At 46.8% G+C, this 23,565-nt stretch overlaps 1 protein-coding gene across 1 annotated transcript in view; it reads right to left on the bottom strand.

The window, feature by feature from the left end:
- Positions 1-23,565, bottom strand: part of pcdh7b (protocadherin 7b) — a 167,967-nt gene that overhangs the window by 89,986 nt on the left and 54,416 nt on the right.

Below are 23,565 nucleotides of genomic sequence, written 5' to 3'. Positions count from 1 at the left end.
TACTGAGAGGCAAAACGCCCACAAGAGCCTGTACACACAAACAAACACGCACAGGCACGCACACAGGTAATATCTATTGTACTGAGATGAAAACACCCACGTGAGCCTACACACACACACACACACACAGAACAAGGCATGCACGCACGCTCATGCATAGAGACACTCGCCTCCAGATCAACACATGTACTGTATGCACGCGCAGGTTTTTCTCGTTAAGCCGTGGGTTCCTGCTGTCAATGTGTGTAGGCTGACACTAAGGTGTTATTGACCAGCGGCTGAGTTAAGCAGTGACAGAGCATGTCATTAAAGCTACTGTAAGGTCTCTCTCCCTCTCCCTCTCTCTCTCTCTCTCCCTCTCTCATCTTGCTTCATCCTTGCCACCTTCCATGTTGGAAAGGATGGTTTCCACTCTCCATCCTTGTCTCCTTTACTCTCTATTTTTCGCTCTCCCTCCCTCGCTCCCTCCCTCTCTCTCTGTCTCTGCAGCCTGCCTGCGTGCCAAGCTGCAGAAAGGTAATGGTAGAGAGACAACGGGAGAAGAGGAGGGGGAGGCATGTGGCGAGGAACGAAAGACCGTGCTCGGTCATTACCAGAATAAATGGCATAACGAATGGCTAATGGTGTTCATTAATTAGATACAAACACAGCCACGGCGCCCCATCTCTCTCTCTCTCTCTCTCTGCCGCGCGGCGCATCGTTTCTCCGCGCTCCTCGCCGGACATCTTCACAAGGCCTCCACTTTGTTCTTCTCTCTCTCTCTCTCTCTCTCTCTCCTTTCTCCTTCCATCTTGCGCGCCACCTCCGTCGATCATGAGAATATTAAACGGAACACAGGCCCATTACTCAAGCATTCTGGCTTTCTTGACTGACTCCCTCCGTCTCTCTCTATTCCATTTCTAGGCCGTCGTCTCTGACAGGCTTAAATTTACTGCTACCAACAGTAGTTACAGTGAATTGCACCTTTAATATCGTCGATGTCAGCCAGAAACCTTGTATCTCCATATTTCAACTTTGTATGTTTTTTTTTCTTTGTCACTTAATGTCCTACTTCGTCATATAAGACTGTCATGGAAACATTTTGAAAACCGCCGATCTACAAGCTCACAACGCGGCGCATTGCGGCGCGTTGTGAGCTTGTAGATTGGCTGTTTTCACTATTTCGGAAAGTTTCCGTTACATACGAGGTTTCCACCCGACAGCGACAATATACGCTTCTGCCTGGCATTATGTCTTCGCTCGCATTCGAGCGAGGCATCGCCCCAATGTCTACGTTTATACATTGTGCCACGCTACCGAGGAACGTTGGACAGATTATCGTAGATGTCCACGGACATGTGCACACACCAACACGCAGAGGGATTTCTCTCTCAAACACACACACACACACACACACACACCCACCCATACGCATAAATTACATCCCGAGCAAGTGGGTGACAGGTCATCTTAGAAAGGCCAGCCACTTGGTTATTGTGCTGTCCTGAGTGCCTCTGAATCTCTGCCAGACAGACACTGTGTTAGATTCTCCTTTTGATAATGAAATTTCCCACAAGTCACTTGGAGGAGAAAAAAAGGAAAAAGAAAGAAAAACTGGCCTTCTTCTTCTCACTGTGTGCCGAAATTTGCATTTATTTATTTCCCACCCTGGGTCCCCTTTCTCTGGTTGGCTGGCTGGCTAACGCAGCAATCTTGGCAATAAATCATGTTTCCATGTAATTACAATCAACACTCAACAAATGAATTGACATAAATATTCATAAGAATTTCACTTGGATAGTCAAACATTTGTTGCATAATTAAAACGGGGGGCCTAGCAGGGGAACTGTTTCTATCAGCGGAATAACACTTGAAGTAGATGTTTGAATATCAAAACATTTTTTTTTTTTGGGGGGTTATGTTGGTTTGTTTGTTTTGTCTCAATTCTCTAAAAAAAACTTTTGATGAGGTGATTGCAAATCCCAAAGCTAATAATATGTGTGTGTAAAATAAATAAATAAAGCAATAACAATGACTATGGCTAGTTGAGGTGCAGTGGAGTGCTATATCTAATTTGTGCTCTGTTGTACGGTACAGTGTCGCACGCCCAAAGAATAGGCAATTCACAAGCTCACAGCGTGTTGCATTATGCGACACGGTGTGAGCTCGTGAATTGCCTATTTTCGGCGCGCAATACCGCCGCACGGCGAGGTACAAACCAGGCCTCCATGCTCCTTGACTCCTTGACTGCTGCCTAATGAATTGCTGGTAAGAGCGCCGAGAAGAAAAGCAACACTCGAGCGCTCGTACACTGAAGGGAAATTGAGTTTGGGAGAGAGCAGAGAAAAGCAGGGAGAGAAAGAAAGAAAAAAAGTCACACAAATGAACAAATAGATTCTGTTCACCTGCATTTCCCTTTTTTTTCCCACTGCAGGGAGAAGGAGATAGAAAGAAAGGAGGGGAAAAAAAGCTAATTTGTTTGCAGACCAGAAATGGAGTTCACGCAGAGATGGCCGCGGGGGCTCTCGGTTTAGATGCCGGCACCGTCTGCAGAGTGACCTCCGTTCTCTTCCCGTCTGTGTCTTTTGAGCAAAATGAATAAAAAAGCAATTTTTCCGTGCCAAATTTTTCTTTTCTTTTTTTCTTTATCTCGATGCTCATATTTTGTGAGCGCGTGTCAGCGGGCGGCCGAGGAAGAAAAAAAAATTTGTGTTGCGTACCATTGCAAAGATCATGGATGACTTTTCAGTGTGAGGAGAAACCTGTCCAACCTGTCAAAGCTGTCAAGCCGCGGCCGAAACCAACAGGCAAAACTGACCACAATTGTCTGACACATGATTACCTCACACAAACACACACAGACACCGGTTTGTATTGCTATACTAGTGAGGACATCAACATTTTATGACGCCGATTTTAGCATTGACATTTGGGCCTTTTTTTTTTATCATAACCCTAAAGCTGAAAACAGCCTGTCTGTTTTCTGTGCATGACACTGGCAGACAGCTAAGAATAAATCAGGCATAACTCCATCCCTAACCCCTAAACTTAACCTCATGTACAATCATAACCCTTACCCCAACCTGAATATTTTCCTAATTGTAAGCCTAACGCTAAAAGTATACATATTTTTTTTACCATAAAACAACCATTTCACTTGTGAGGAATGGACCCATGAAATGGTTCTCACAATGTCGGTTTCTGAAATTCTACTATACTTGTGGGGGCATTAGGCCCTCAAGTATAGTAATACAAGTATGCACACACACACACACACACACACACACACACACACACACACACACACACACACACACACACACACACACACACACACACACACACACACACAGTGGAGGTTAGTGCTGGACCTTGGCTATCCCAACAGACACTGTTAGCATTAATGAGAGATTGTACGATGGCCGGGCCTTGATGAGACTGACAGCCACACCCACTCGCATGACACGGAGGGCGACCTTTCCTCGGCGGACGCCGGTCGTTTCCAGAGCCGACACTTTCATTAACCCTGACCAAGTAATGGCCCCTTTGCTGCCCCCGCCTGACCTCCTGCCCTGCCGGTCCCCTGAGCTGCCAATCACCGCAAGCGTTAGCACACCCACACACCCACACACACACACACACACAAACATAGACATACAGGCACACACACTGTCACACACAGAGACAGACACACACATTTCTGACCCCGCGCCGTGACCTGTCCCGACAGCTTTGCCATGCCTCAATTCTGCATGGGTTTTCATTACATGGTAGCGTTTACTCAGCTTGATCTCTACCAGATGCAGGTCCCTCTCATTTGGGCCCTCTCCTTTACTTAAAGGCCCCCGTGATTGAAAGCACACCGTGGACAGCTATATGAGGGGGTTGAGCTGAACTCCTCCTGTCGTCCTGGGGAAAAACGAACGGGCCAAATGAGCCACAGGTTTAACTGGGAGCGGCGTCTGAAAGCCCCAACTTTTGCCTATTTCCTGGACGCTGTAAGGAAAAACACATGGGGCTTCGCCTATTCAAGATCGAGCCTGCGGGGCCAACAAAAACAGGACCGCGTCACTCAACGTCAATAATGTGTGACCCCTCGGATTTGGTTTTTCATTTCCTACCAAACCCCACCTCCTGACTGAATGCCGCCGAGGGGCTGTCAGGAGCGTTTGGTTCACTCAAGCGAGGCTTTGTGAACCAAACCCCATAGCGTTCCTATTATTCTGAGCAGAGGTTAACATTCTGCGAAAATAGGTGTACATTTGGTGGAAATAGCAGATCTAACAAAACATGTCTCGGCGCGACGTGTTGCGAGCTTGTATATTTTTTGCTAGCTTTACGATAGCTTTGATTTTGCAAGCTGTGCACATTAATAGTTCAAAACAAAACAAAGAAATGCAACAAACGCTCGAGGTTTTACATGGAGTGCAGTAACACTGCCCGCAAAACTATCCAAAAATAAACTGTATGCATTAAACATGTATGGAATACACAACCATGACCGAGTTTATGCTATTTATTCGTTCATGAATAGGAGTTTTGTTGTGAGCCGACCCTCTCTGGATGACTGCATTCGCAATTAGGCCCACTTTCTCTCGCGCTCGTGGACGGAGAAGAAAAGCAGAATGGACGGATGGACGGACGCTGGGTTGGAGGCGGAGGTGGAGGGGAGGGGGCGGCAAACACGCTGTGTGTAATTTCAGCTGTAAGCGCCTGTGGCGGACGGCACTGACCCACTACCGGGAAACTGTGACGGGTAATTGTGGCCGAGGCGGCACTCTGGGGCGACGGACGCAAACATAAGACTACAGGGTCTGTGTCTTATTGCAGCCAAGCAAGAAAGAAAAACAAAAAAAAGGTCTGGAAGGAAAGGAGGTATGAGTGATGGAGGTAAAGATAAAGGAGTTAAGGGAGTAGTGGGCTGTAAAGAGAACTAGCCAAAGAGAGAGGCAGAGAGAGAGAGAGAGCGAGAGAGAGAGAGAGGGGGACTTGGGAATGACACATAAGTGTGGTCATGATTGCCATAAGTGCCAGTCTGTAATTAAGAAGCCCATGATTCATTTTTAATGGACAGCCTTACAGTGACCTGTCATACCACCACCAGAGGCACGTTTAGCGACCGCCTAAATAGCCGTGCAATGCCAAACACCTCGCTTATTTATGCGTTCCGATTTGCCGCTGCTAAACGTTTCAAAGCGGCCGCGTCGCGAGGTGCGTCGCGAGGTGCGCTACGTTAGCATGGCTCGTATCTGTCGAGCCAGGGGCTCGTTAAGGAGCTCATGGCTACAATCGCATCGCCTTCAATTATTGAATTAAAATGATGGCGAGATAACGACACGATGTTCCCGTAACAAATGAGACAAATGCCCTCAAGGTGAATGTCTGAGTGGAAATCAATTGGAATCTGATCAGGACGGGGTCAGGTTCTATTTGGGTGGTACTCGATTACACTTAATTACTAGCCTCTGGGCTAACCTGAGACGACAATTTGGATAGAGATACATCCATGAGCTCAAGGACAGGAGATCTTTCGGGTGACAGCCCCCCTTCAGAGTCACCCAGGGGCATCCTGAGGTGAGGGTGGTAGAATGGGCTATGCTCGGATGGACATGTTGGAAGGGAGGACTTCAAACTGCCGCGGGGGGGGGGGGGGTGCATGGGGGGCATGAGGGTCTCAGGTGTCATGTTGGAGTCTGAATGTTAGCTTTTGGCCCAGTCAAGCTCCAGTGCTCTTCTTCGGCTCTCTGCATTCCCTCACTTCTGTTTTTTTACTCCTCCGCAAGGACACTTTCCCAGCAAACAGCCAGACAAGGAGGAAGGGAGAACGTTATTCCAAACAACACCCACAACATCAAAAAAGATGAAGAGGGGTGGGTGGGTGGGGAGGGGTTTGGGGGTGAAGGAAAGAAACTGGCTGGGGTCAGGGTCTTTTTTTTTCCAGTGTTCCGCCATGCAGTCAAAAGTGGTGTTCTTTTTTGTTTTTGTTTTTCTGGGTGCTCCCGCAGGCTTTCAGGCACAGTCAGGCGTAACCAGCAGCCGATCTATCACTTGACCAAACTTTTAAAAAACTCTGGTGACCTCTCGGGTCACAGAGCTCACGGTAATGGATTTAAAAGGAGCGGAGCCGTGGAGTTTTCGGGTGATGGATCGATTTCAACGCCAAACCATCCACTTCAAACGAACTCACCGACCCCCCCCCCACCTGCAGGAGATCAAGAAATACTCAGGTGTGCCAAGTTGGACGATAACAACCATTGACGGTTGTCGAACCTCATTCTGTGGTTCATTTAAAATACACTCTTCTTGCTTGGAGATATTGTGATCAGTTTAATACACAGCCCTGTCAGAGCAGTGGTTCTCAACCTTTTCAGGCCACGACCCTCCAAAATAACATTTTAACTGGGGACCCCTCCAAAATAATCATATTTGAGTTGAGGCGTTACATTTCATTTGACTCGGTTTCCCAGATAAATATTGTGAAAATAGATCTACACACTCACATCAGTCTTTTTTCCACTTCATTTATTTTCTTTCCTTTTGTTTTTTTTAGGTATTAAAAAGGTCTTAAAAGTCCTTAAATTGTAATTTTACTGTCAGCTGCCCCAAAATCATGTGGGGTCCCGACCCATAGGTTGAGAACCACTGTGCGATTGGCACTCTATTGTTACGCTTTGAGTATGGGTGGATACAACCTCCATCCCCCCACACACACACACACACCACCAGCAACGACAAGCACCATTTTACAGTGTGGTCGTTATTATCCAACTGATCGATTGGGTGTCCTTGAACACTAGTACTAACTTCACTTATGTTGCTCCCATGGGTCACTATTGACCTTTTATTGTCCTCGTTTAAGAGAGGAAATATCTAAATAAATAAATATAGTCATGCCTCTGTGAGCAGCAAGCGTTTCACAAAATCCAAGCAGGCAGTGGCAAAGCGAGAAAAAAAACATGTCTGACTAATCAGTATTTTTCTCCCCCTGCTGTTTAAGCACTTTAGCCCAGTTTCTACTCCGTGTGTCACACGAAAATAGCCAATCTAAAAGCCGTAGTGAGCTTGTAGATCTGCTACTGTCTGTGTTTTGCATTTTGAACATATTTCTACTTTAACCCATTAAGACCTGGAACTGTGTCATTTTTAGATTTGAGCTAAAAAGCATTATTTTACACTTTGGGCTATTCAAAAATAGCAGATATACAAGCTCATAGCGCGGCACCGAGTGCCGCGCTACGAGCTTGTAGATCTGCTATTTTTGAAAAATCGTGAAAATGTGTGCAAATCTTTGAATATATATATTTTTAAAGCGAACTCAAATCTTTGCTTCTGGGGGTCCCTGGAACAAAATATTTTGATGGGGGTTCGCGGCCAAATACATATAATTTTGGGGGTCCTTGACGTGAAAAATATTGAGCACCACTGATATAGAAACATAGGTTTTTCAGAATACTGCTGAGATTTAGGAGACATGTAGAATCGGCTTCAGGTCTCAATGGGTTAATGACATTCCCAAAAATATACAGATGCCAGGTTAAAAAGTGGTTAAAGACGATGGGATTGGCAGGGGGTGCACTATCTCTTAAGAACCTCTCCCATGGACCATATTGCAAAGGGATGAATCCTCATCATCCCTCAAGGAGGAGGAAGGGATGGACAGAGAGAGAGAGGAGGGGGAGGAAAAATGAGATGCAAATACAGAGGAAAAAGAGAAGGAACAGTCAAAGAAATCGAGAGAGAGAGACAGAGTAATCTCCTCATTCCGAACCCTGTTCCTTCTCCCTTCATCTGCTCCTTCAGTTCTCTCTCTTGTCCCTGCGTGCATGGATGGGCTTTGGAACGGCGCCACAGCAACCACGTTTCCCATTAGCATGCTCCCCACGCGTCCAGCCACAGAGACAGACTCGGGGTAAAGGAAGAAGGAGAAGAAGAAGGAGGAGGAGAGAAAAAAAAGAAAAGAAAAGAGAGAATGAAAGGAAAAAAGAAAGAGAAAAAAAAATCACACATGGTTACTTTCTTAAAGTCTGGGCTAAACTTTTAATTGCCCTTCAAATGGCGGATTAGGCCACTGGTGTAACAGAGATACTATTCTTAAGGGGACGCGTTTTAGCGTCTTCAAAAAGCTTAGCCGAACCCCTGACCTGCTCTGCATGGCAAAAGAGAAGTGGAGTGGGAGGAGGGGGGGGAGGAGGGGAAGGGGGGCTGTTTTCAAGTGTCAGTGGATTAGCTTCCAGCTGACAAATACATCCTTTATGGGGATTCCGCTGTGTTCTTGCTGCTGCGGTTCAGGATAGTGGCATAGCATAGGGGCTGGCTGGTCGATTCTAGTATGAAGGTTAAGAAGAAAGAGAAAAGAAAAAGTAACGCAGGATAGAAAAATAGATGAAATGATGGAGGAATGCAGGGACCGGAGCACGTCCCTTCGCAGACACGAAGAGCCACTAGGTATTTCCACTTCACATTCTTGCTGGGGTGTTTGTGTCCCTGGCCCTTAATAAAGAATAATACTATGTTACATCCTCTCATTATGAATGAATGGGGCCTTCTCTGAGCCTGGACACGTTAGACGCGCAGGTGCCGAGATGAACTTGGGGAAGAGACTGAGGGACCAGTGTCAAACGAACCCCCGACCCCGGTGTGGCTTACACGGCGACGTCTGCATATACAAATCCCGCTATCGCGTTTCCCTACTTCGCTTACATTAGCCCTTGTTTGTAAGACCCGACGACTGAATGGCGTTCCTGTCGCTAAGTGTGCGCGTGCGTGCGGGGGCCGCGCGGGGCCCGTGTGCACGTGCATGCGCGCGGCGCGCAGTCGGTCTATCGACTCCATCGTTAGAGTGTCCGACATACAATCCCGCGCAGGTGGGTGCTCATGCATGCAAGTGACTATTGCCTATCTGCCATCTCTAGTGTGTGTGTGTGTGTGTGTGTGTGTGTGTGTGTGTGTGTGTGTGTGTGTGTGTGTGTGTGTGTCCTCTCATTGTCATGTCTGATGGCTTTTGTCATGTAATGTCAGATGTCATTCAGTCATCAGCCGCCCGTGCTTCGCTCAGACACCGGTGTGGAGGATGGGGCTTAGTGTGTGTGTGTGTGTGTGTGTGTGTGTGTGTGTGTGTGTGTGTGTGTGTGTGTGTGTGTGTGTGTGTGTGTGTGTGTGTGTGTGTGTGTGTGTGTGTGTGTGTGTGTGCGCGCGTCTGTAGGAATCCATCACGGCAGGCAGCGAGGCCTACCACTGTCAGCGCGTGACATGCCTCGACGTGGCGGCTGTGCGTTAGCATGTTGTGACATGTGGCATCGGCGCCACGGTCCATGACACCACGTCAGAGGAGCTTGGTGACGACGGGGACGCACACGGCCAAATGCCAGAGAGAGAGAGAGAGAGAGGGAGATTCACTTTAATCCTCTATACTTAATAAAACAGAGTTGGCTCTGTACTTGGAGTTTTTTTCCCCCCTCTTCACCAAATCTCTTTGCCAAAAAATAACAGGTCTACAAGCTCTACAAGCCCCCCAACGTTGCGGGAAGTAGAATAGATAGATAGATAGATAGATACCGTATATAAGTAGAGAGGCAGGTGGAGAAATAAAGATAGGAGAGACAGATATAAAGAGCAATAAATATATAAAGAGATGTTTAAAGGGAGGGTGAGAGTGAGAGAGAGAGATAGAGAGAGAGAGAGAGAGAGAGGCAGAGAGTGCTGAGGCTTTAATAAGGCTGATAAATGGCTCTTTATTTACCATCCGGTGTCACTGATGACAGATAACCCACATTTATAGGATCAGGGACACCATCCACACAGACAAAAGAGAGAGAGACAGAGATGGAAAGATGGAGAGAGGGAGACAGACAGAAAGACAGACAGACAGACATAGAGACAGACAGACATAGAGACAGGGGAAGAGGGGGGGAGAGAGAGACAGAGAGACTGTAGACACAGAGACAGGGGGAGGGGGAGAGAGAGAGGGAGGGGGGAGAGAGAGAGAGAGAGAGAGAGAGAGAGAGAGAGAGAGAGAGAGAGAGAGAGAGAGAGAGAGAGAGAGAGAGAGAGAGAGGGGTTAGGGAGCATATCCGGCTTATCCAATAATGAGGTGTTCTATTTGCGTATGTTAATGCTGACATGTTTCACTGATGTAGGTTAAATAGATGTGCAAGGATGTGTTTGTTTGTTTGTGTGCGTGTCTGCGTGCCTGAGATGATTGTGTGTACCGTTCGCATGCCTGGGCGGGCATGCACGAGAGTGTGTCTGTCTTGCTGTGTCTCGTGTGTGTGTGTGTGTGTGTGCTGTGCACGCACGTTCTTGCATTGAGTGTGCTCAGATATAATTTCATGCATCATTCCCTCATTCCACGCCTTCACTCATTCAGGATTGCGCCACTAGGGGGAGTTTGCCTGCACCAGTGCCAGAGGCCAGTTCACACATACAGCATTATACAACACACACACACACACACACACACACACACACACACACACACACACACACACACACACACACACACACACACACACACACACACACACACACACACACACACACACACACACACACACACACACACACACACACACACAATCCCAATGTGCCACCACCTGTTCCCGACATGAAACGCACAAGTCACGATTACAGTCCAAGCCATTATGAAAACAATTATTACAAATGAGTAATTAAACACTAATGTCAGACCAAATGAAGTCACAGTGATAAGACAGCGGGTGAGTGAGGGATCACAGAGAGAGGCTGACAGAGTGAGAGAGAGAGAGAGAGGCAGAGAAGCAGATAGAGAGAGACAGAGGGAGAGAGAGAGAGAAAGATGGAGAATGGAGAAGGAGAGAAAAAGAGATGATGGAGGGAGGGAGGAAGGGTGGAGAATGAATGCATTTTCTTACTTGGAGAGAGAGACCACACATACACGCTTAGAAGTTGGCTTGGAAGTCATTTCTTTCATTTGCCTTTCTCTCTGTCATACACACACCACCCCTCACCACCACCACCAACATTGTCTCTCCATCCTCGTTCATCATCTCCCTTCGGCTCCTTATCTCCTTATACCTCTCTCTCTCCTCTCCCTCCCTCCCTCCCTCCCTCGCTCTCTCTCTCCTCTATCTCCGTCTCTGTCACTCTTGCTCGCTCGCTCCCTCCCCGCCTGGCTATCTTTGTCGAGATCGAGCAAGGTCAAACCTCCCTGACGTTTGATGGATGAAAATGGAATTAAGATGAAAGCACACTTTCAGATAATGAAGATATGCGGCAGGAGATTAGGAAGCCAGGGTTTTGCTGAGGGGGGAGGGGGGGGGGGGGTGTAGGGCTGCCGAGGTGCCGGTCCAAATTAAAATTGAAATTTACGTGCGTTTGGCATTTGCTCAGAAGATCCCCATTAGCTCATATCTCCCCCCCGGGGGCTTGAGTGAAAAACACAATGGGGAAGAAATGCCAAAATGAAATGCCTTTTGACGGGGAAAGAGCTGGAAAGGGGGACTGTCTTTTTCAATCAACCTTTTTCACAGCAGCCACGTTGACGTGAATAATTGTGCAATGTTACTTTTTGCTACCAATGCTACTAATTAAGACACTTGCTCCAATTAGAGCCTTTCCAGCGAGTCAACATGCACCCTGTGACTCTGTTTGACCTGGAGGGAACACAGTTATTAATTATTATCACTGGTGGCAACACCTGTGAAGGAAGTAACATTACACCACTATAGTGTCAATATGGCTGCCGGGAGAAGGGCTGTTCTTTTAGCTACAGTGAGGTCACACCCAATACCTACACATAGGGGAAGGCAATCAATGTGTGTTGGAGCTAGGTGCAAACAAAGGTGCTTATTGCGTGGATTCGGCTCCTTTTTATGGCTCAGAAGCTTGAAAAGCAATATTTCAACCTGCCATCTTCGTTTTTCTTAAAATGGTGGTTGTTGCAGGCCCCTGTTCTACAACAGATGACCAAAGTTTTGCACTAGGACAGAAAAAGATGTCACCGTCTCACAAGCTGATAACGGTGTTGTTTTCACCTCCAAGACAACAGGGGGATTTGGCCACGGCCCCAGATTATGTGTGTCTCAAAGAATTATGAGGCTGATGAGGGATCATCAAAATGAGGCTGACCGCACAAGGTAAGAAATTCAGGGCTTCTTGGCGAGAAGTTGCACAGGTCTAGGTCTTTGTGTCTTGGTTTGGAGAGATTGAGCACCTTGTGCAGTATGTGTGAATTGTCAAGGTCAAGGCGTGTGTGCATGTGTGGGTGCGTGCGTGCGCGCGCATGCTGCATGCATGGATGCTGCAAGTGTGCATTTTGGCAACGTGTCAACATTTGCATGGCTGGAGCCTGTGAAAAGGCAGGCATGTCCCTTAACGACAGCAAAGCGAGTGGGCAAGCAGACAAACGTCACGTGTGTACACATGCTGTATGCCTAAAGACCGGAGGCCTAATATCGGCCGAGGTGTGTGTGTGTGGGAGGGGGGGGTTACAAACCCGGATTAGAATCCTGCTGGTTACACATGGACACACACACACAAATATACACTTACTGTATGCACACACGCCTACAGTGGCACAAGCACACAGAGGCACATCAAAATATTCTCCTATCTCATGAGCTGTAAAGGGTTGGATCAGTGCGTGTGTTGCCAAAGATAGGCACTTGGATAAGGACCCCCCGCCTCAGAAGAGACAGCCTATCAGGCCCTGGTATCGGTGTCTGATGGCTGGCGATACACGTGCTAATCCCCCATGTAAAATAGTCCCCTCCTTCAAGGCGCTTTTCCGAGTACACTTAGCTAACACTTCCTCCCTCCTCGCCTCGCCTTTCGCTGATAAAGAAAAACAGACTGGGGGTCGCTCCTCGACGTGCTCTGAACTCCTCTTTGGCAACAGCACCTATTAGATCTCATTACCGCGGTGAGCGACCGGGGCGGCCATTTTGGGAACATAATGTGAAATGTAATAATGGCGTCGGTTGGTCTCGGAGCACATCATCCCCAGCTCTTCAGCATGTCGTTCGCAGTGGCACTTTGTTAAGAGGGCAAGGGGGGCATTCGGCAAAAACACAATTAGCGGCGCAGCTTGTTTGTTCCCTCTGGTAATTCGGCCCAATAAGTCAAAAAATAATGTGAGAAAGACATCAGCGGAAGAGGGAGAGGGAGCTCCATGTACGCTTCAATTTGGCCTGGTTTTATCCTCTCGTAGCTGCAAGCTGTTCCCATTATTGAATAAGCAGGAGAAGAGAGAGAGAAAAACATCAGTGTTCAGGTTACACTGAACATCGCTAACAATGAGGTTCTTTGTAAAAGACGGGCAAATTATCGAAACTCTGATTCTTTTTTTTTCTTTTTTTTCATTACCTGTCCTTAATCAAAGGTTGCAGAGAGGTCGTACGGGTACGTTTACCAAGACAGCTGTATACCTGTTCTCTCCGATCAGCTCTGTATACCGGTGCCCCGGCCCGCGGCATCAATCCCCACGTCTCACTATGTGTGCGTCTCTGTCTGGGTCTGTGTGTGCCTGCGCACAAGTGTCTAAACATGACTCCCTTTTGTGTGTTTGTGTGCGTGTGTGTGTGTGTGTGTGTGTGTGTGTGTGTGTGTGTGTGTGTGTGTGTGTGTGTGTGTGTGTGTGTGTCTGTGTGTGTCTGTCTTTTTTTGAGCAACCTATCCCCTTACCGGCAGCTGGTATCCCAGGAATAAAAGACGCTTGAGCGAGATGGGCACTATAGCAGGCTGAAGGTGGAAGTGGGAGATGGGGTGGAGTGGGGGGCCGGTGGGGGGGCTTGGGAGGGACATGTCTGGCAGACGGAACAGATCCAGTGTCGCCGTTGAACTATGCATTCCCCCCCCCCCTCCTCCTCCCTCCCGTTCTGCTTCGCTCAGAGAGCACAGAGCAGCAGGTGAAAACACCTGACTGTGTGTGTGTGTGTGTGTGTGTGTGTGTGTGTGTGTGTGTGTGTGTGTGTGTGTGTGTGTGTGTGTGTGTGTGTGTGTGTGTGTGTGTGTGTGTGTGTGTGTGTGTGTGTGTGTGTCTGGTGTTCCCCTCCGCCCCCATCGCTAATGGAGACTCGGGCAGAAAGAGGAATGAGAGGAGTTGGGAGGGGGGGACTGCATTGGCGAAGAGAAAATGGCACCCATTGAAGAAACCTAAGCTAGCGGAGAGAGATAGGCACGGTGTGGACACAGCAGACAGCTCGCTGGGAGGTGGCATGGCCTGTTCTAGTCACTGCCTCTGTAAAGCAAGCGAGGTGGGGACGATGAGTCTGAGATGGCTATTGATTTAGAGTGACACCGCCGTGACAGATACTAGTGATGAGTGTTGCTAAGAACAGCGCTGGGCGGAGCGGCCTGGATCACACAGGCTCCATGATGCGAGATCAATAGCAAGGCATGAAGCTGAGATAGTGATATGCGTGTATATGTGGCCGCTATGAATAGGCCTTCTGTGCCCTTGTGCATTTCTTTTCGGGGGTGGAGTATGTTTCTCTCACTTTCTCTTTCTACCCCTCTCTCCAGCTCTGTCCTTTCTTTCTTTTCTGTGTCATCCAGGCACAACAAAACCCCAGTAAATCTCGTCAAAAGACCCAAAAAAAGCCAAGATTGTTGCAAATCCAAAACGAAAAACAAACCAAACATCCATTTTGATTCAAGCTCATCATACCTTCGTATTTCAACTCCCTTTGATCAAGAAACAATGTCCTCCAAGATCGGGCTGTATATGAATACCAATCGTCCACTCTGCCCTGGCGAGTTCCTGCAGAACAGGTTCTCAGTCTATTTACCGCCGATGTAAAACCAAAGCCAAATGTTAGCAACATAGCGTAGCATAGAACAACTGAGAGGTAGATGGTTGCAGTAAAGAGAGGTGTTCTTCATCTTAGCCAAGGCAGCATCCCAATACAACAATGAGAGAGAGAGAGAGAGAGAGAGAGAGAGAGAGAGAGAGAGAGAGAGAGAGAGAGAGAGAGAAACAGCTGTGTGGCCTCCATTCCTACCCCTAAAAGAGGGGTGTGTGTTATTTATCTCCGGGGCAGAGCACATTGTTATGAATTTGGGGCAATGGATTGATAGTTATTGAGACCAGTGGCTCTCATTGTGTCGCTGAAGGGGTTCCAGGGGGTCCCCGGCTAAATGATGGGATAGTTGGGAACCAAATGGACCCTTATGGGTGGATCTACAAGCTGGCATCGTGTTGCGATGTCCCTTTCCCAGGATGCATCTGCGTGTTTTTTTTTGGTACATCAATGACACAGTCCTGCTGTATAACATCTGAAGACAGTTGTCGCGGCTGACACGCACACGTGCGCAAAATAGCTTGTTCCCATTTTTTCCAGAAGTCCAGACTCTCCCAGACACAAAGTTCCTGTGTAACAACATCGGTGCCGGTTGCTTTGCAAAAAGCTGTCAAGCTGTTGTCAGAGCTGAGCATTTTGTTTTTTACGCAGAGCCGAGCCAGGTATCAGCCCATCCAGATGTGATCATCACCATTTGCCTTTTTAATTATTTATTTTTTTAGGGTTGTTGGATTTTTTTTCCCCCTCAGCATCGCATTCTTCCGCCAACACCTCCTTTGTCACCCATCTGTCATGAATCTTCCCCCCATCCATCAATCTCGACCTGCACTAGCCTAATTCTCGCTTCGCTCACTTGGCGTATCGCTACACGGGCTGTGCCATAATGCTAACAAGACCAAGGAAGACAAATGACTCTTTGGGTCGTAAATCCTAACAGATAAGGTTAGCGGCCTGCTTCACGTTAAGGTTTTATGCCATGTAAGACCTTGGAGAAGCTTTCTGCTTGTCTTCACACACATACACACACACACACCTACACACATGCACGGTCCCATGTGTGAGCACGTGCGCACACACACTAACACACGTATAGCCTTCTCACCCTCCTCTCTTCCACTAATGAGTTTCATCGCCTCTACCATTTCCCACGTTCCTTTATGCGACCCAATCAACCTCCATCCTGTAGAGTTGTAGCCTCTCTCTCCCGCTCTCTCTCTCTACACACAGTATGTTTCAGCACAGCTGATCCCCATCGTGCCCCATCAGCTAGTTAATATTTCATCAAGTGCAGGAATTTCACATCTGTAGGTCGCATTCCAGACCCCAGCAATTAAGCCTGATTTATACTTAGCTGCACGTGCCCCTGTCGCGTGTCCAAAAACAGCCGATCTACACGCCGATCTGTGCCGCGATGCAACGTGTCGTGAGCTTGCAGATCGGCTATTTTCGGGTGTTCGACACAACCAAGTATAAATTAGGCAAATTCAGACAACGACCTGGCTCGCAGTTTTTTTTTCTCCCTCTCGGTTTTCTTTCTTTTCCTCTGCACACTCTTCTTCAAAGGGAATTAACAAGCTGAAATTAATTTGAGCTTCTGCTACTACGCTTACAGCGCGATTCCAGAGGGTAGCAGAGGGAGTAAGTGGGGGGGGGGTGAGAGAGAGAGAGAGAGAGAGAGAGAGAGAGAGAGAGAGAGAGAGAGAGCGAGAGCGAGAGAGAGAGGAGAGACCACACGAATCCACATGAATAAAATAAGATTCCAGCTCTTAAAGCGTTGCTTAACTAAATGATGAGCGACCGATGATACCCAGTCCTTTTGCTGGCTGCACGTTCTCTTTGGTCTGGGACAAATCACTCGTTTACACTGTAGGCACCAAGGACATGGAGTCAGAGCCACAAGCTGCCAAATGTTGCAGCGTGGCTCAAAGGATTCAAAGGATATTTTGATATTTATATATATATAATATATGTATATGCATATATACATATCTCACACACACACACACACACACACACACACACACACACACACACACACACACACACACACACACACACACACACACACACACACACACACACACACACACACACACACACACACACACTCTCTCTTAAGTCTGTCTGTTTCACATTTCACATTGGGTTTAGCCTAAATACAGTATATCCAGACTGGATTAACAAGGCCTCATCCATTGTAAGACCTCCCTGATCAACCCCGCCTCAAGGCCACCTCAGAGCACCAGAGGGATTAGCAGAAGAATGCCATCCACTATCTCCGTATCTCCACGCCTCCAACACACTCAATCACAGCCGAGTCCCCCCTGGCCACAGGCAAAACGTTAAAGGGATGGGGGGGATGAGGGGGGGTCCTCCTTGTATCTGCAATGCCGGGTCTTTTGAAAAGTCAGCATCGGATTTCAAAAGACCAGCCAATGGATTTATCTGCTTAACATGCTGAGCTGAGTTTACAATCATACAAGAAAGAGAGTGGACCTTAACAGAACACAATGGCCCTTTTTGTGTACACTCATGCCATCGACTACGGCCTGCCAAAGACTCCACAATGGTCCGTCTCTGACCAGCATAGTTACAGGTCAGGGGGTGAGTGTGTGTTTGATTTGGGATGGGAGGTGATTAGGAGCATCCATTCAGCCCGGCTGACCTGGGTTGCACTCTAATGGCTGACCACTGACCTGCTTGTCTGCAGGCACACTCAGAGCTAATGCCTATTGATCTTGAGGGGAGGGGGGGCAGGGGGGGTTATTGCAGGGACAGGGAGAAGAGTGAATTGGCATTAGGGCTGGGCAATAAATCGAAAATATATCGAAATTAGAAACCGATATTAACAATCTATAAACAACTTAATCTTTCTCATGGGTTTATCGACTAACCGAGAACCAAGTTTTTTTTTTGCGAGAACTGTTTTTAACTTCTTATTAGCAACGAATGGAAATGAAAACTATTTGCCACAGTCTGATTAACCACTTAATCCTGTATTATACAATGGTGGCGTACAAAAATGTTCTAAAATAGTCTATCTACAAGCTAACAACGCGTCGCATCGTGATACGTTGTGAGCTTGTAGATCTAGATTTTGTAGAAAATCTACTATTTTCACTTTTTTGGGGGGGTTAATAATCGTTCATTAATCACAATAGAGGCAGACGTTTGAAATAATCATGATATTGATTTGATGTCATATGGCCCAGACCTAACTGGCATTGAGATCAAATAAAAAAGTTAAAAGAGATCAAGCTGAGTTTGGTCTACCGCTAAGTCCCCGCTGGGTTCATTGAACAGACTATTAAGAAGGTTAACACACAGTCTGGCAACATAAAAATGCTGGCTCACTGCTGGAGGATGCATGGACGCCTACAGGGGTCTGTCTGCATTAAAAGGATAATGTAAACCCACAATAGCATTATAATTTACCATATCCTATGCATGTGTTATTTGAGTAACATTTGAATTAATATGCAATAATCCAATTTGCATTTTCATATTATAATGAAATGGAAAAACTGGAACATGGAGAAACTGACATTTAGCATTTAAAGTTGTACCCCACTGTTATATCTGACAATATGCAGATGATAATTAAAATTTGAAAATCAACATGCAGTATATACAATGTAACCTGATTTATCATTTATGCAAGCAATATTTAAGTGTCCTTCAAATTCGAACGCATCAATCAGGAGGGCTGAGTTTTCACTTCGTTTTGCCGGGTGAAGTGCCCCTGCTGTGGACTCACTGGAGACACATTCTCACACACAGTAAGTTGTTCCAGCAGTGCTGAACGACTCAAATAGGCTACAGATGTGCTTAGGATTCTGCAGAGATCAGCGGATCTACAAAACAAACTTTGACAAGGTTTGTAACAAGATAATAAAGGAAAGCATGATGATGAGCTGATATGCTAAATCTCTTATTCAAACAGATGACTGTTTGGGGGGGGGGGGGACAAAATCTGCCCACGGGGGCCCACTGGTGGCTTAGGACCCCCGAAGCTAGATCCGCCTCTGGGTAAATGCATGTCAAGTACACGAAAATGCTCAGCATGCAGAAGCTGCGACGGAGTCATTTCAAGCAGGCGAGGATTACTTTATTCTCTCCCTCTCTCTGTGTGTCGCTCTCTCTCGCTCTCTCTCTCTCTCTCCCTCTCATGATGCTGGTTTCCTTGGCACGTTGCTGCCCCCTGTATCCCTCTCTTCCATCCCTCTCTACTTTTCCTCTCTCATTTCGAGTGTCATCTCCATCCTTCGTTATCCTGAAAACTGTTTGGACAGCTCAGAAACAAGCCCCCTCTCACATCCACAAGTAGAAATGAGCCAAGAATTCACTCACACACACACACACACACACACACACACACACATCTGCGTGCAAACACATGCACGCCCCCACACAGGCTGCGCCTGTTCACACAGAATCACAAATCCATATGTGCCCACACACCCCCGTACACACCAATGCAATGCACAAAGGGATGCATACAAAAACACATGCAAACTCTCCTCTCTTACTCATATCTACACAACAACGCACACCTACACACATGCGCTCGCACACGCACACAGACACATTCCCTGCAGATCGACATAGCGGCTCAATAGGCGCGACGGAAATAGAGGACCGTTCTTTTTTTTTTTGGAAGGAGGCTCTTTCAAGCTCACGCTCACGTGCGCGCGCGCACACTGTTGAGACAACACCACTCTAGCATATTTGTCAAACAGATCCATCTCCTTTACACGTGTCCCCGAAGGAAGAGGCAATATGCAAAGCTTTATTTGTTGTCTCATTGGCTGGTCTAGTGGCATATTGTGTTTACAAACCCAATGACAAGCAACAGCCGAGTCAACTCTGGCCACGATCCAGTGCAACTAGTTACAGGCAATGGATGCTATTAGTCACAGCTATTAACTAAAAGGGGACAATATATTTGCGAATAGCAAATACATAAAAGCAATTACGGTTGGACCTGAAACGTACCAGGAGATGACTTCATAGCAGCTCATCGTGTTCGAAACTCAAAAGCCTACACACCACATAGGAACAACGTTCATTTGTGTTCTTATACCGACAGCCATCAATTAAAAGTGGAAACGATTAAGACGGTGCCGATGAGACACGCACTTCCTCTGGTCATCCCTGTCATGTTTATACGTTGCCAAACTAAAGACCCATCTGGCTACTTGGGAGAGTTTTACAGCTAATTAGTGAATAATTAGCTGTATTAGTAATTGTGTGTGTCTCTCATCATGCCTGTGAGCATTCCAAAGAAGCTATCAGCTCATTTCATCACCCATTTCACAGTTTGCTGACAGTGGGCGCGGGGCAAAATGTGGAGACGTCAGCATGAGGCATCCGGGCATCATGGACCTTAGCTAACAAGAATGTTAGCTAAGGTTAGTTAGATCTGCTATTTTTGATTAAAAAAATAAATAAACATTATTTTATACTTTGGCTATTCAAAAATAGCAGATAAACAAGATCGTAGCGCGACACTATACATTTTGGGGTCCTTGACATGAAAAAGATTGAGAACCACTGATGTAGTAACACAAGTTTTTTTTTTCAAAAAACAGTTTTTAGAAACAGGATTTAGAAGACATTTTGTAGAATCGGCCTCAGGTCTTAATGGGTTAATCTTCTCTTCTGGTGGTCCCTGACACAAAACATTTTCTGATGGCGGTCAGCGACCAAATACCTATCGATTTAGGGGTCCTTGATTTGAAAAAGTTTGAGAACCAATGGTTCCACGGCTGTATGTTTGTCAGCCCGTTTCTTTTTTCGTTTTTCTTTTTTTTTTCCCATTTAACCCCCGCTAAGCCCAGCTTCTGACCGTGAACGGCAGCCCACCCTGTTCGGAATCTGCTCGCTGTTTGATCTCAGCCGGAGCAGCGCAGCCAAAGAATAAACACCCGCTATCACAGAAGGGTTTAGCATACAAGAGGAAGGCAAAGAGATACAAAAGCAAACAAATAAAACGCGCCAGCCCCTCGTATGAAACGATACTGGGCCACGTATAATTAGGCAGCATTCATAATACATGACTGATGGGGAGGAAAAGGGAAAGATTGAGGGGGGAGCAAAGAAAAAAAGGTAGAAGGGAGAATCTGAGTGAGTGTATAGAGATGAGAAGGGTTGCTGTCGGTTGGAAACCTCATCATGTCCAAAACTGTTCCTTTTCAGGATTCAACTTCAAAAATAGCAAAAAATAGCAGATCTACAAGTTCAAAATGCGTCACTTCGCGCCATGTTACGAGCTTGTAGATCTGCTATTTTTGGTACTTTTGTGTCAAGTAGAGCATTCATTTACGAAGAAAAACATTAAAAGTTTAAATATAGAGATAAGAGGTTTCTGCTCCGACAGCAACGATAAGAGAGAGAGAGAGTGAGAGTGGAAGCAAGGGTAATACTGTGTCTGCTGTCACTGATTAGGGTTTGCCCCCGTGTGTGTGTGTGTGTGTGTGTGTGTGTGTGTGTGTGTGTGTGTGTGTGTGTGTGTGTGTGTGTGTGTGTGTGTGTGTGTGTGTGTGTGTGTGTGTGCGTGTGCATGTGTGTGTGTTTATGGCCATTCCCAATCCTTGTGTATTTGTGGTGGGTGTTGCTCTGTGTGCCTGTATTGGTGTGTGTGTGTGTGTGTGTGTGTGTGTGTGTGTTGTGTGTTGCGTGTATGTGTGTGTGTGTGCGTGCGTGCGTGCGTGTGTGATGGAGGCAGAGGGCCTGTGGCAGGTAGAAAATGGCCCGGGCCTTTTCATTTGACACCGCAGCACCCCGCGCACACCCATAATCCATTCAAGGTAGCAAGCAATTTTCATTATTGACTGGTGAGAAACACAGACACTGGAGAGAGACAGAGGGAGGGGGGAGAGAGAGAGAGAGAGAGAGAGAGAGAGAGAGAGAGAGAGAGAGAGAGAGAGAGAGAGAGAGAGAGAGAATGCAAGAATAGCCCGGTTGCAGAGGGAGAGATTGAAAGCAGTGGAGAAGTGGGGGGGAGATAGCAGGCAATGGGAGAGAGAGAGAGAGAAAAACAGGAGAGCGAGAAAGAGGTTGAGTAAAGACGGAGAGAAAATAGATTGCAGGGGCTCGACAGGGAAGGAGAGGGGAGAGAGGGAGAGAGAGAGGGGCGGCCGAGCGAGCATGTGATGCTTTTCAAGAAGGTGGGGGTGGAGCGGGAGAGAGAGAGAGAGAGAGAGAGAGAGAGAGGGGTGGGGGGGGGGGGGGGGGAGTGGGAGAGAAATGGATGAGGGGAGATGAAGCCAAAAGTATGGTGAGTCAGTCACACTGGATGCTAATGAGTGTAAATGCAGTTAGTTTATGTTTATGAGAGATATGCACATCACAGCCGATTGCCTTGAATACCTGGCTTAGCGCGCACACACACGCACACGCACACGCACACACACACGCGCGCGTTTGTATTACTATATACTTGTGAGGGCATCAACATTGTAGGACGACAAATTCATACATTTTTTTATAATTTATCGGCCATTAGTAAGACGAAGACGAAAACTGTCGATCTGCAAGCTTATGCAACGCGTCGCGCTGTAACGCGATGTGAGCTTGTAGATCTGCAATTGTTGGTGTGCAACACCGGTGCACAACTAACTATAAATCACACATCCTAACCCTAACCACTAAACCTGACCTCTAAATGCCCGATCCTAACCACAACCTGAATCTTTTCCTGTCGTCTTTGTTTTTTAAAACAACCATTTCTCTACGCAAATTGTCCTCACAATGTCTATTTCTCAAATTCTACTATACTTGAGGGGACATTTGGCCCTCACAAGTATATACACACACACACACACACACCCTGTGTTCCTATTTACAGCGAGGCCTAGGCGATCGCCACTTAAGTAGGAGGGGAGGGGCCGTATCTAACTGTATGCTAATGCAGACCTTGTGGAGAGAGGGCCAGGGTTGGTTAACAGCAGGCCCTGCCCAGCCTCACACATGGTCACGACCATGGGCTGATTGATGGCACAGCCCGGCCGTACATCATGTACCACACAATACACACACACAGTGTGTGTGTGTGTGTGTGTGTGTGTGTGTGTGTGTGTGTGTGTGTGTGTGTGTGTGTGTGTGTGTGTGTGTGTGTGTGTGTGTGCGTGTGCGCGCGCAATATATGTCCAACACTTGATTGCTGCCACTTGTCATTTCTCCACATTCATAAAGTATTAGGCTTTGAGGACCTCGTGAGATTTTACTGGCAGGGGCATTTTGGGACAAAGTCAGAGGGACATATAATGAAAGGTAGGAAGCGACGAACGAAGGGAAGAAGGAGGGAAGGAAATAAAAAGAAAGTAGATAGAAAAAGACAATTTGATAGCTAGATAGATTATTGATTGATTGATTGATTGATTGAATACTTTATTAACAGTTTGCAAGATAATACAGTACCTATTAGACAGATAGATAGATCACCACACTTCAGCCCTATTTTATACCTAGGCTATTTGAAAATAGATCTGCTATTTTCAAACATTTTAGTACTTTTACTTTAGCTACTTTCAGAACATTTTGATGTCAATACTTTTGTACTTTTACTCAAGTAACATTTTGAACACAGGCCTTTTACTTGTAACAGAGTATTTTTATATTGTGGTATTGCTACTTTTCCTTAAGTAGCAATATCATGAGTACGTCTTGCACCACTGCAAACTGATGATGTCAAACCAAGCATCACCATCACCACCATTACCAGCATTACATCACAGTCCAGCCATCAGCATCAGTCTGTATAATAGCTGTGTCTGTACTGTTTTAAAGGAGAGGTTCACCGGGCCAC

This window comes from Gymnoscopelus braueri (assembly GCF_963280865.1).
Source record: "Gymnoscopelus braueri genome assembly, chromosome: 15".
Classification (NCBI taxonomy): Eukaryota; Metazoa; Chordata; class Actinopteri; order Myctophiformes; family Myctophidae; genus Gymnoscopelus; species Gymnoscopelus braueri.
Note: the sequence above shows the minus strand (reverse complement) of the source record. Positions and strands in the feature narration are given on the sequence as shown.